This window comes from Mesoplodon bidens (assembly GCF_964165515.1).
Source record: "Mesoplodon bidens genome assembly, chromosome: 16".
NCBI lineage: Eukaryota > Metazoa > Chordata > Mammalia > Artiodactyla > Ziphiidae > Mesoplodon > Mesoplodon bidens.
Window position 1 is genome coordinate 38,976,619 of NC_138173.1, and position 11,006 is coordinate 38,987,624.

General features: G+C 39.1%; 1 pseudogene across 1 annotated transcript; it reads right to left on the minus strand.

Moving 5' to 3' along the window:
* Positions 1 to 1,757: 1,757 nt before the first annotated feature.
* Positions 1,758 to 2,128, minus strand: LOC308630021 (small ribosomal subunit protein uS10-like; annotated as a pseudogene). The gene has a single exon. The product of its transcript is annotated as a small ribosomal subunit protein uS10-like (transcript).
* Between the last annotated feature and the right edge of the window lie 8,878 nt (positions 2,129 to 11,006).

The window sequence follows — 11,006 nt, forward strand, 5'->3', positions numbered from 1 at the left end:
TTCCACATACGTAATTTGCTCCCATTCACTATTAACAAAATGTTCTTAGATCTTACAGTATATTTTTAGCATTTTGCTTTTCTTTCTTTTTTTTTTTTTGCTGTACGCAGGCCTCTCACTGTTGTGGCCTCTCCCATTGCTGAGCACAGGCTCCAGACACGCAGGCTCAGCGGCCATGGCTCATGGGCCCAGCTGCTCTGCGGCATGTGGGATCTTCCCAGACCGGGGCACGACCCCATGTCCCCTGCATCGGCAGGCGGACTCTCAACCACTGCACCACCAGGGAAGCCCTAGCATTTTGCTTTTGAGTAACCTGAGAGTTATGATATCTGGGCAACTTAAAATGTCTTTGATAAGTTTCATTCATTCTAAGTGTAGTAATTACAGTCTTTGTAATACTGCCATACTGTATGGCTTTATTTTCTAATATTAAACAACTCTACCATTATGGACCAGCTGAAACTAAGCTTGAAGTTACTTTTCTTAGATTTGGTCTCATCTGATCATACCTTATAAAAGTTTATTGAAGAAGACTGAAGCATATCCTATTGGTCCAGAACTGAAGAAAAATGAGTTTTTTTAGGCCTGTAGGCTAGTAAAGAAATGCTTCTTGCATAATGAATGCTAATGTGTCACAGGCAATTACCATAGATGCTGATCAATGACAGTAATACTAAATGATGCCTCACCTTTTAACAACTGTGGTGAATACTTTAGAAGTATGTATTCTATTAATCTGAAAATTTATCACTAAAACATTTCAAAAATTCAAATAGTGCACAGAATTTTGCCCTGATTCAATTTGAGTAATTTCATTAAAATAATGATTCACAAGATGATTTATATGCAATTAATTTTGGATTTATTGTGATGCTTGTTCTTTTGGTTTATTGAGATATAATTTACATATAGTAAAATTCACCCTTCTTTGGTGTACAGTTCAATGAATTTTGACAAACTTATATAGTCATGTAATTGCCTCTACAATTAAGATAGAGAACATCTCCATCATCCCAAAAGTTTCCTTCAACTCCCTTTGTACATAATTCCTTCTCCCCACTCCAGTCCCTACACACCACTGATATGATTTCTGTCCTTCTAGTTTTGTGTTTTATAGAATGTCATATAAAAGAAATGATTTGTATTATTTAAATTATTTTGAGTTTGTCTTCTTTTACTTATCATTATGCTTTCCTTGCTCCAGCAGTATTTGGTAATTATCTTTTTTTAAAGCCCATCTGATAAGTATGTAGTGGTATCTCATTGTGGTTTTGGTATTAATTTCCCTAATAACGAATGATATTAAGCATTTTTTTCATGTATTTGCTCCATGTATCTTCTTTGGTATCTTGTTCAAATATTTTCCTTGATAAATGGAATATTTATAAATGGAATGGAATATTTATAAATGGAATATTTCCTGCCATATCAATAAACAAAGGATGTCATAGTCACCAATGATTGCAGCCCTACAACGTGAGCTGGTGAGTCCTGAGGAAACTCAGGGCTGTAAAGAATACCTGCCACCTAGCAGCCATCAGACTGCAGCCACTCCCTGTGGCGAGCCCTGTGGAAACTCAGGGTGTGAAAATACAGGCCCCAGATAGCTAAGGTGCATATCAAAGGAATGATTTCAGTGAGCCCAGACTCTTGTATCTTCCCATACACAGAAAAGCACTAAATTCCTTAACTTGAGATATCTGGTTTTCTTTATTTAACAATAATCTTTTTTTTTTTGACAACTGATTATCAGTTTATTAAAAATGTTGATTTAAGCATCTGCAGTGGTGAGTGACTTCAACCTCGACTCGTGGCTCAATACTGCTAGAAGTGATGTGCTTGACAATCTCAGAGGATTGTGCAGGTCAATAAGTCGCTTGTGGATCCTCATCTGGAAACGATCCCATCAACCTTCACCACAAGGAGTTTTCCTTGTAGTTATTCTCAGAGTCTTGGTAGGCATCCGAACCCGTCCTTTCACCTTGAGATTCTTTTCCTTTGCGCCTCTGATGAGGTCAGCACATACCTTCTCCAAAGACTTCAAGTTGCGGCTGATGAGGGTGATTCGAATCTGGTGAATCGCCAACTTGGGCTCCACGGGAGTCTTTCCGGTATCTGTAAAAGCCATGGATGTGGTATGGCTTCCTGACCGACTTGTTCCTCAGCGAGGGCGAACAGCGGTGAGTCAGGAGCATGAGTGGGTGGCCCAAGGCTCTGCTGCAGTGGCGACCGCGTCTTCCTCCAAGAGCTAACAATAATCTTTTGACTTCCAACTACCTGCTCTTTTCTGCAAAACTCCTCTATATCCTGGCTCCTCCCCTCGCCTCCTCGGAGCAGTTTCTCAGTTATCTGAAACGCTGTCTCCCAGGCTGCAGTCCTCATTTTGCCCCAAAGAAAACTTAACTCGCAACTCTCATGTTGTGCATTTTCTTTAAGTCAACATCCTGTTACTTTCTTTTTATTTATTTATTAAAAATATTTTTTGAGTTTAAAATTTTTTTCCAGCTTTATTGAGAAGTTTAAGGTGTACAACATAAATAAATAATTGATATAATTTTAAGGTATACAACATAATGATTTGATATATGTATGTATTGCAAAATGGTAACCACAATAAGTTTAATTAACATTCATCATCTCACACAGTTACAAAATTCTTTTTCCTATGATGAGAACTTTCAAGATCTACTCGCTTAGCAACTTTCAAATGTACAATACAGTACGATTAGCGATAGTCATCACACTGTACATAACCTTATAACTGGAAGTTTGTACCTTTTGATCGCTTCCGCTCAATTCTCCCACTCCCCACTCCTTGCTTCTGTTTTCTTTATTTCTGTGAAAAATGATATTGGAGTCTTGTTAGGGCTTGCATTGAATCTATAGGTGGCTTCAGGTTGTATGAACATTTTAACAATATCAATTATTTCAATACATGAATATAGGATATCTTTTGATTTATTTGTGTCTTCAATTTCTTTCATTAACATCTTATAGTTATTAATGTAGAGATCTTTCACCTCCTTAGTTAAATTTATTCCTAAGTATTTTATTGTTTTTGATACTATTGGGATTTTTAAAAATTTCTTTTTTAGATAATTCATTGCTAATGTATAGAAACACAGCTGATTTTTGTTTGTTGATTTTGCATCTTGCAACTTTACTAAATTCATTTCTTAGTTTTAACAGTTTTCTTTTTGTAAGATCTTTAGGATTTTCTACATGTAAAATCATGTCATCTGAAAATAGAGATAATTTTGCTTATTTCCAGTTCTGATGCTCTTATTTATTTTATTTTATTTTTTGCCTGATTTTTCTGGCTAGGACTTCCCGTACTTGTTGAATAGGAGTGGTGAGAGTGGGTAACCTTGTCTTCTTCCCAATCTTAGAGGAAAAGGTTTCAACCTTCACCAACTCTATGTTAGTTGTGGACATGTCATATATGGCCTTTATTATGTCGAGGCATGTTTCTTCTATATCAATTTATTGAGAGATTTTTTTTATCATGAGTAGATGTTGAAGTTTTTCAAATGCTTTTTCTGCAACTATTGAGATGACCTTATGATTTTTATCTTTTATTTGATTAATGTGATATATTACATTTATTGATTTGTGTATCTTGAACCATTCCTGCATCTCAAGGATCAATCCCTCTTAATCATGGTATATGATCTTTTTAATGTGCTATTGAATTTGGTTAACTGGTATTTTGTTGAGAATTTTTTCATCTATATTCATCAGGGACATTGGCTGTCATTTTCTTTTCTTGTAGTATTCTTGTCTGGTTTTGGTATCAGGGTGATGGTGGCTTCATAGAATGACTTTGGGAATGTTGCCTCCTCTTCAAATTTTTGGCAGAGTCTGAGAAGAATTGACATTAATTCTTCTGTAAATATTTGGTAGAATTCACCAGTGAAACCATCTTGTCCTGAGCTTTTTCTTTTGTGAGGTTTTTGATTGCTATTTCACTCTCCTTACTCGTTATTGGTCTGTTTGAATTTTCTATTCCTTCATGATTCAGTCTTGGCATATTGTACGTTTCCAGGAATTTAGCCATTTCTTCTAGGTTGTCCAATTTGTTGGCATATAGTTCTTCATAGTAGTCTCTCATGATCCTTCGTATTTCTGTGGTATCAGTTATAATTTTATTTATCTTTTATTATTTTATTTATTTGGGTCCTCTCTTTTTTTCTTGCTTAGTCTAGCTAAAGGTTTGTTTATATTTTTATCTTTCCAAAGAGCCAACTCTTGGTTTTGTTTTTCTTTTCTATTGTTCTCACATTCTCTCTCTTTTTATTTCTGCTCTAATCTTTATTATTTCCTTCCTTCTGCTAACTTTGGGCTTAGTTGGTTCTTCTATTTCTACTACCTTGAGGTGTAAAGTTAGCTTGTTTATTTGAAAACTCTCTTTTTTCTTAATGTATGTGTTTATCACTATAAATGTTCTTATTTCTGCTTTTGCTTCATCCAGTAAGTTTTGGTATATTGTGTTTCCATTTTTTTAAGTCTCAAGATGCTTTAAAATTTTTCCTTTTAATTTCTTCCTTGAGCTATTGGCTGTTCAAGAGTGTGTTAATTTCCATATTTTGTGATTTTTCCAGTTCTCCTCCTGTTATTGATTTCTAGTTTCATATTACTGTGGTCAGAAAAGATACTTGGTATGATTTCAGTCTTCTTAAATTTGCTAAGATTTGATTGTGGCCTACCATGATCTATTCTAGAAAATATTCCACGTATGCTTGAGAAGAATGTGTGTTCTGCTGTTTGTAAGATGGAATGTTCTGGATAGGTCCATTTGGTCTATAGCATTGCTCAAATCTTCTGTTTCCTTATTGATTCTCCATCAGGATAATGTATCCATTGTCAAGAGTGGGATATTAAGCTCCCCAACTATTATTGTATTGCTGTTTATGTCTTCTTTTAGGTCTGTTTAACATTTGCTTTATATATTTAGGTGCTCCAATGTTGAGTGCTTAAATATTTAAAATTGTCATATATTCTTAATAAATTGGCCCCCTTTTCATTATATAATGATCTTCTTTGTCTCTTTTCACCATTTTTAGCTTAAAGTCTATTTTGTCTAATGTGAATATAGCTACCCCCACTTGCTTTTGGTTACCATTTGCTTGAAATATCATTGCAATCCTTTCACTCTCACTGTGTTTGTCTTAAAGCTAAAGTGTATCTTTAGTAGGAAGCATATTGTTGGTTTTTTAAAAAAAATTATTCATCCATTCTGTCTTTTGATGGCATAATTTAGTATATTTACATTTAAAGTAACAACTGATAGCTAAGGATTTACTATTGTCATTTTGTTAATTGTATTCTGAATGTTTTGTAGATCCTTTGTTCCTTGCTTCCTGTTTGCTCTTTTCTTTTGTGATTTGGTGATTCCTTGAAGCAGTATGCTTTGACACCTTTATCATAATCTTTTGTGTAACTACTACAGGTTTTTCCTTTGTGGTGCTATGAGGCTCACATAAAATATATAACATCCGGAGATGGAGGAAGATGGCGGAAGAGTAAGACGCAGAGATCACCTTCCTCCCCACAGATACATCAGAAATTCATCTACACGTGGAACAACTCCTACAGAACACCTACTGAACGCTGACAGAAGACCTCAGACCCCCCCAGAGGCAAGAAACTCCCCACATACCTGGGTAGGGCAAAAGAAAAAAGAATAAACAGAGACAAAAGGATAGGGACGGGACCTGCACCAGTGGGAGGGAGCCATGAAGGAGGAAAGGTTTCCACACACTAGAAGCCCCTTCGCAGGCGGAGACTGCGGGTGGCGGAGGGGGAAAGCTTCCGAGTAGCAGAGGAGAGCACAGCAACAGGGGTGTGGAGGGCAAAGCGGAGAGATTACCGCACAGAGGATCGGTGCCCTCAGGCACATTCCAGCCCGAGAGGCTTGTCTGCTCGGCCGCTGGGGCGGGCGGGGCTGGGAGCTGAGGCTCGGGTATCGGCTTTCAGTCGGAGTGCAGGGAGAGGACTGGGGCTGGCGGCAGGAAGAGAGCCTGAAGGGGTTAGTGCACCACGGCTAGCCCGGAGGGAGTCCGGGGAAAAAGTCTGGAGCTGCCGAAGAGGCAAGAGACTTTTTCTTCCCTTTTGTTTCCTGGTGCGCGAGGAGAGGGCATTAAGAGCGCTGCTTAAAGAAGCTCCAGAGATGGGCGCGAGCCGCGGCTAAAGGCGTGGACCCCGGAGACTGGCGTGGGACGCTGGGGCTGCTGCTGCTGCCGCCACAAGGCCTCTGTGCGAGCGCAGGTCACTGTCCACCACTCCTTCCGGGGAGCCTGTGCAGCCCGCCACTGCCGGGGTCCCGGGACCCAGGGACGGCTTCCCCGGGAAAGTGCACGGAGCGCCTCGGGCTGGTGCAACGTCACGCCGGCCTCTGCCGCCGCCGGCCCACCCCGCAATGTGTGCCCCTCCCTCCCCTTGGCCTGAGTGAGCCAGAGCCCCCGAATCAGCGGCCCCTTTAAACCCGTCCTGTCTGAGAGAAGAACGGACGCCCTCCGGCGACTTACGCGCAGAGGCGGGGCCAGGGCCAAGGCTGAGACCTGGGATCTGTGAGAGCAGAGAAGAGACAGGGAAATTTCTCTGTGCAGCCTTGGAGGCAGCGGATTAAAGCTCCACGGTCCGCTTGATGTGCCCTGCGTCTGTGGAGTGCATGAATGGACAGCGAATCATCCCAAATTGAGGAGGTGGACTTTGAGGACAAGATTTAAGATTTTTTCCCCTTTTCCTCTTTTTACAACAAATTATCCCAAATTAAGGAGGTGGACTTTGAGAGCAAGATTTCAGACTGTTTCCCCTTTTCCTCTTTTTACAACGAATTATCCCAAATTGAGGAGGTGGACTTTGAGAGCAAGATTTTCGATTTGTTCCCCCTGTTCTCTTTTTGTGAATGTGTATGTGTATGCTTCTGTGTGAGATTTTCTCTGTATAGCTTTGCTTCCACCATATGTCCCAGGGTTCTATCTGTCCGTTTTTTTTTCAATAATTACTTTTTTATTTTAATAACACTACTATACTTTATACTTTATTCTATTTTACTTTATCTTCTCTCTTTTTTCCTACCTTCCCTCCCTCCCTCCCTCCGCCCCCCTTTCTTTCTTTCTCTTTCTTTCCTTCCTCCCTCCCTCCTGTTTCTTTCCTTCTTTCTTTCTTTCTTTTTTCTTTCTTCCTTTCTTTCCTCCCTCCCTCCCTCGCTTCTTCCTTTCACTCTTTCTTTTTCTTTCCTTCCTCCCTCCCTCCCTTCTTCCTTTAACTTTCTTTTTCTTTCCTCCCTCCCTCCCTCCTTTCTTTCTTTCTTTCCATCCTTCCTCCCTCCCTCCTTTCTTCCTTCCTTCCTTCCTTTCTTTCCTTCTTCCTTTCTTTCTCTCTTTCTTACTTCTACTAATTCTTTCTTTCTACTTTTTCTCCCTTTTATTCCGAGCCGGGTAGATGAAAGGCTCTTGGTGCTGCAGCCAGGAATCAGTGCTGTGCCTCTGAAGTGGGAGAGCCAACTTCAGGACACGGGTCCACAAGAGACCTCCCAGCTCCACATAATATCAAGCGGTGAAAATCTCCCAGAGATCTCCATCTCAACACCAACACTCAGCTTTAGTCAACGACCAGCAAGCTACAGTGCTGGTCACCCTATGCCAAGCAGCTAGCAAGACAGGAACACAACCCCACCCATTATCAGAGAGGCTGCCTAAAAACATAGTAAGACCACAGGCACCCCAAAACACACCACCAGACGTGGACCTGTCCACCAGAAAGACAAGATCGAGCCTCAACCACCAGAACACAGGCACTAGTCCCCCCCAACAGGAAGCCTACACAACCTACTAAAACAACCTTAGCCACTGGGGACAGACACCAAAAACAACGGGAACTACGAATCTGCAGCCTGCAAATAGGAGACCCCAAACACAGGAAGATAATCAAAATGAGCAGACAGAAAAACACACAGCAGGTGAAGGAGCAAGATAAAAACCTACCAGACCTAACAAATGAAGAGGTAATAGGCAGTCTACCTGAAAAAGAATTCAGAGTAATGATAGTAAAGCTGATCCAAGATTCTATTTCCAAGAACCAAAATCTTGGAAATAGAATAGACAACATGCAAGAAACAGTTAACAAGGACCTAGAAGAACTAAAGATGAATCAAGCATCGATTAAAAACACAATAAATGAAATGAAAAATACTCTAGATGGGATCAATAGCAGAATAACTGAGGCAGAAGAACGGATAAGTGAGGTGGAAGATAAAATAGTGGAAATAACTGCTGCAGAGCAAAATAAAGAAAAAAGAATGAAAAGAACAGAGGACAGTCTCAGAGACCTCTGGGACAACATTAAATGCACCAACATTCGAATTATAGGGGTTCCAGAAGAAGAGAAAAAGAAAGGGACTGAGAAAATATTTGAAGAGATTATAATTGAAAACTTCCCTAATATGGGAAAGGAAATAGTTAATCAAGTCCAGGAGGCACAGAGAGTCCCATACAGAATAAATCCAAGGAGAAATACGCCAAGACACATATTAATCAAACTGTCAAAAATTAAACACAAAGAAATCATATTAAAAGCAGCAAGGGAAAAACAACAAATAACACACAAGGGAATCCCCATCAGGTTAACAGCTGATCTCTCAGCAGAAACTCTACAAGCCAGAAGGGAGTGGCAGGACATAATTAAAGTGATGAAGGAGAAAAACCTGCAACCAAGATTACTCTACCCAGCAAGGATCTCATTCAGATTTGATGGAGAAATTAAAACCTTTACAGACAAGGAAAAGCTGAGAGAGTTCAGCACCACCAAACCAGCTTTACAACAAATGCTAAAGGAACTTCTCTAGGCAAGAAACACAACAGAAGGAAAATACCTACAATAACGAACCCAAAACAATTAAGGAAATGGGAATAGGAACATACATATCAATAATTACCTTAAACATAAATGGACTAAATGCTCCCACCAAAAGACACAGACTGGCTGAATGGATACAAAAACAAGACCCATATATATGCTGTCTACAAGAGACCCACTTCAGACCTAGAGACACATACAGATTGAAAGTAAGGGGATGGAAAAAGATATTCTATGCAAATGGAAATCAAAAGAAAGCTGGAGTAGCAATTCTCTTATCAGACAAAATAGACTTTAAAATAAAGACTATTAGAAGAGACAAAGAAGGACACTACATAATGATAAAGGGATCGAACCAAGAAGAAGATATAACAATTGTAAATATTTATGCACCCAACATAGTAGCACCTCAATACATAAGGCAAATACTAACAGCCATAAAAGGAGAAATCGACAGTAACACAATCATAGTAGGGGACTTTAACACCTCACTTTCACCAATGGACAGATCATCCAAAATGAAAATAAATAAGGAAACACAAGCTTTAAATGATACATTAAACAAGATGGACTTAATTGATATTTATAGGACATTCCATCCAAAAACAACAGAATACACATTTTTCTCAAGTGCTCATGGAACATTCTCCAGGATAGATCATATCTTGGGTCACAAATCAAGCCTTGGTAAATCTAAGAAAACTGAAATTGTATCAAGTATCTTTTCCGACCACAATGCTATGAGACTAGACATCACATACAAACACATGGAGGCTAAACAATACACTACTCAATAACAAAGTGATCACTGAAGAAATCAAAGAGGAAATAAAAAAATACCTGGAAACAAATGACAATGGAGACACGATGACCCAAAACCTATGGGACACAGCAAATGCAGTTCTAAGGGAGAAGTTTATAGCAATAAAATCCCACCTTAAGAAACAGGAAACATCTCGAGTAAACAACCTGACCCTGCACCTAAAGCAATTAGAGAAAGAAGAACAAAAAACCCCCAAAGTTAGCAGAAGGAAAGAAATCATAAAGATCAGATCAGAAATAAATGAAAAAGAAATGAAGGAAATGATAGCAAAGATCAATAAAACTAAAAGCTGGTTCTTTGAGAAGATAAACAAAATTGACAAACCATTAGCCAGACTCATCAAGAAAAAAAGGGAGAAGACTCAAATGAATAGAATTAGAAATGAAAAAGGAGAAGTAACAACTGACACTGCAGAAATACAAAAGATCATGAGAGATTACTACAAGCAACTCTATGCCAATAAAATGGACAACCTGGAAGAAATGGACAAATTCTTAGAAATGCACAACCTGCGAAGACTGACTCAGGAAGAAATAGAAAATATGAAGAGACCAATCACAAGCACTGAAATTGAAACTGTGATTAAAAATCTTCCAACAAACAAAAGCCCAGGACCAGATGGCTTCACAGGCGAATTCTATCAAACATTTAGAGAAGAGCTAACACCTATCATTCTCAAACTCTTCCAAAATATAGCAGAGGGAGGAGCACTCCCAAACTCATTCTACGAGGCCATCATCACCTTGATACCAAAATCTGGCAAGGATGTCACAAAGAAAGAAAACTACAGGCCAATATCACTGATGAACATAGATGTAAAAATCCTCAACAAAATACTAGCAAACAGAATCCAACAGCACATTAAAAGGATCACACACCATGATCAAGTGGGGTTTATTCCAGGAATTCAAGGATTCTTCAATATATGCAAATCAATCAATGTGATACACCATATTAACAAGTTGAAGGAGAAAAACCATATGATCATCTCAATAGATGCAGAGAAAGCTTTCGACAAAATTCAACACCCATTTATGATAAAAACCCTGCAGAAAGTAGGCATAGAGGGAACTTTCCTCAACATAATAAAGGCCATATATGACAAACCCACAGCCAACATCGTCCTCAATGGTGAAAAACTGAAACCATTTCCACTAAGATCAGGAACAAGACAAGGCTGCCCACTCTCACCACTATTATTCAACTTAGTTTTGGAAGTTTTAGCGACAGCAATCAGAGAAGAAAAGGAAATAAAAGGAATCCAAATTGGAAAAGAAGAAGTAAAGCTGTCACTGTTTGCAGATGACATGATACTATACGTAGA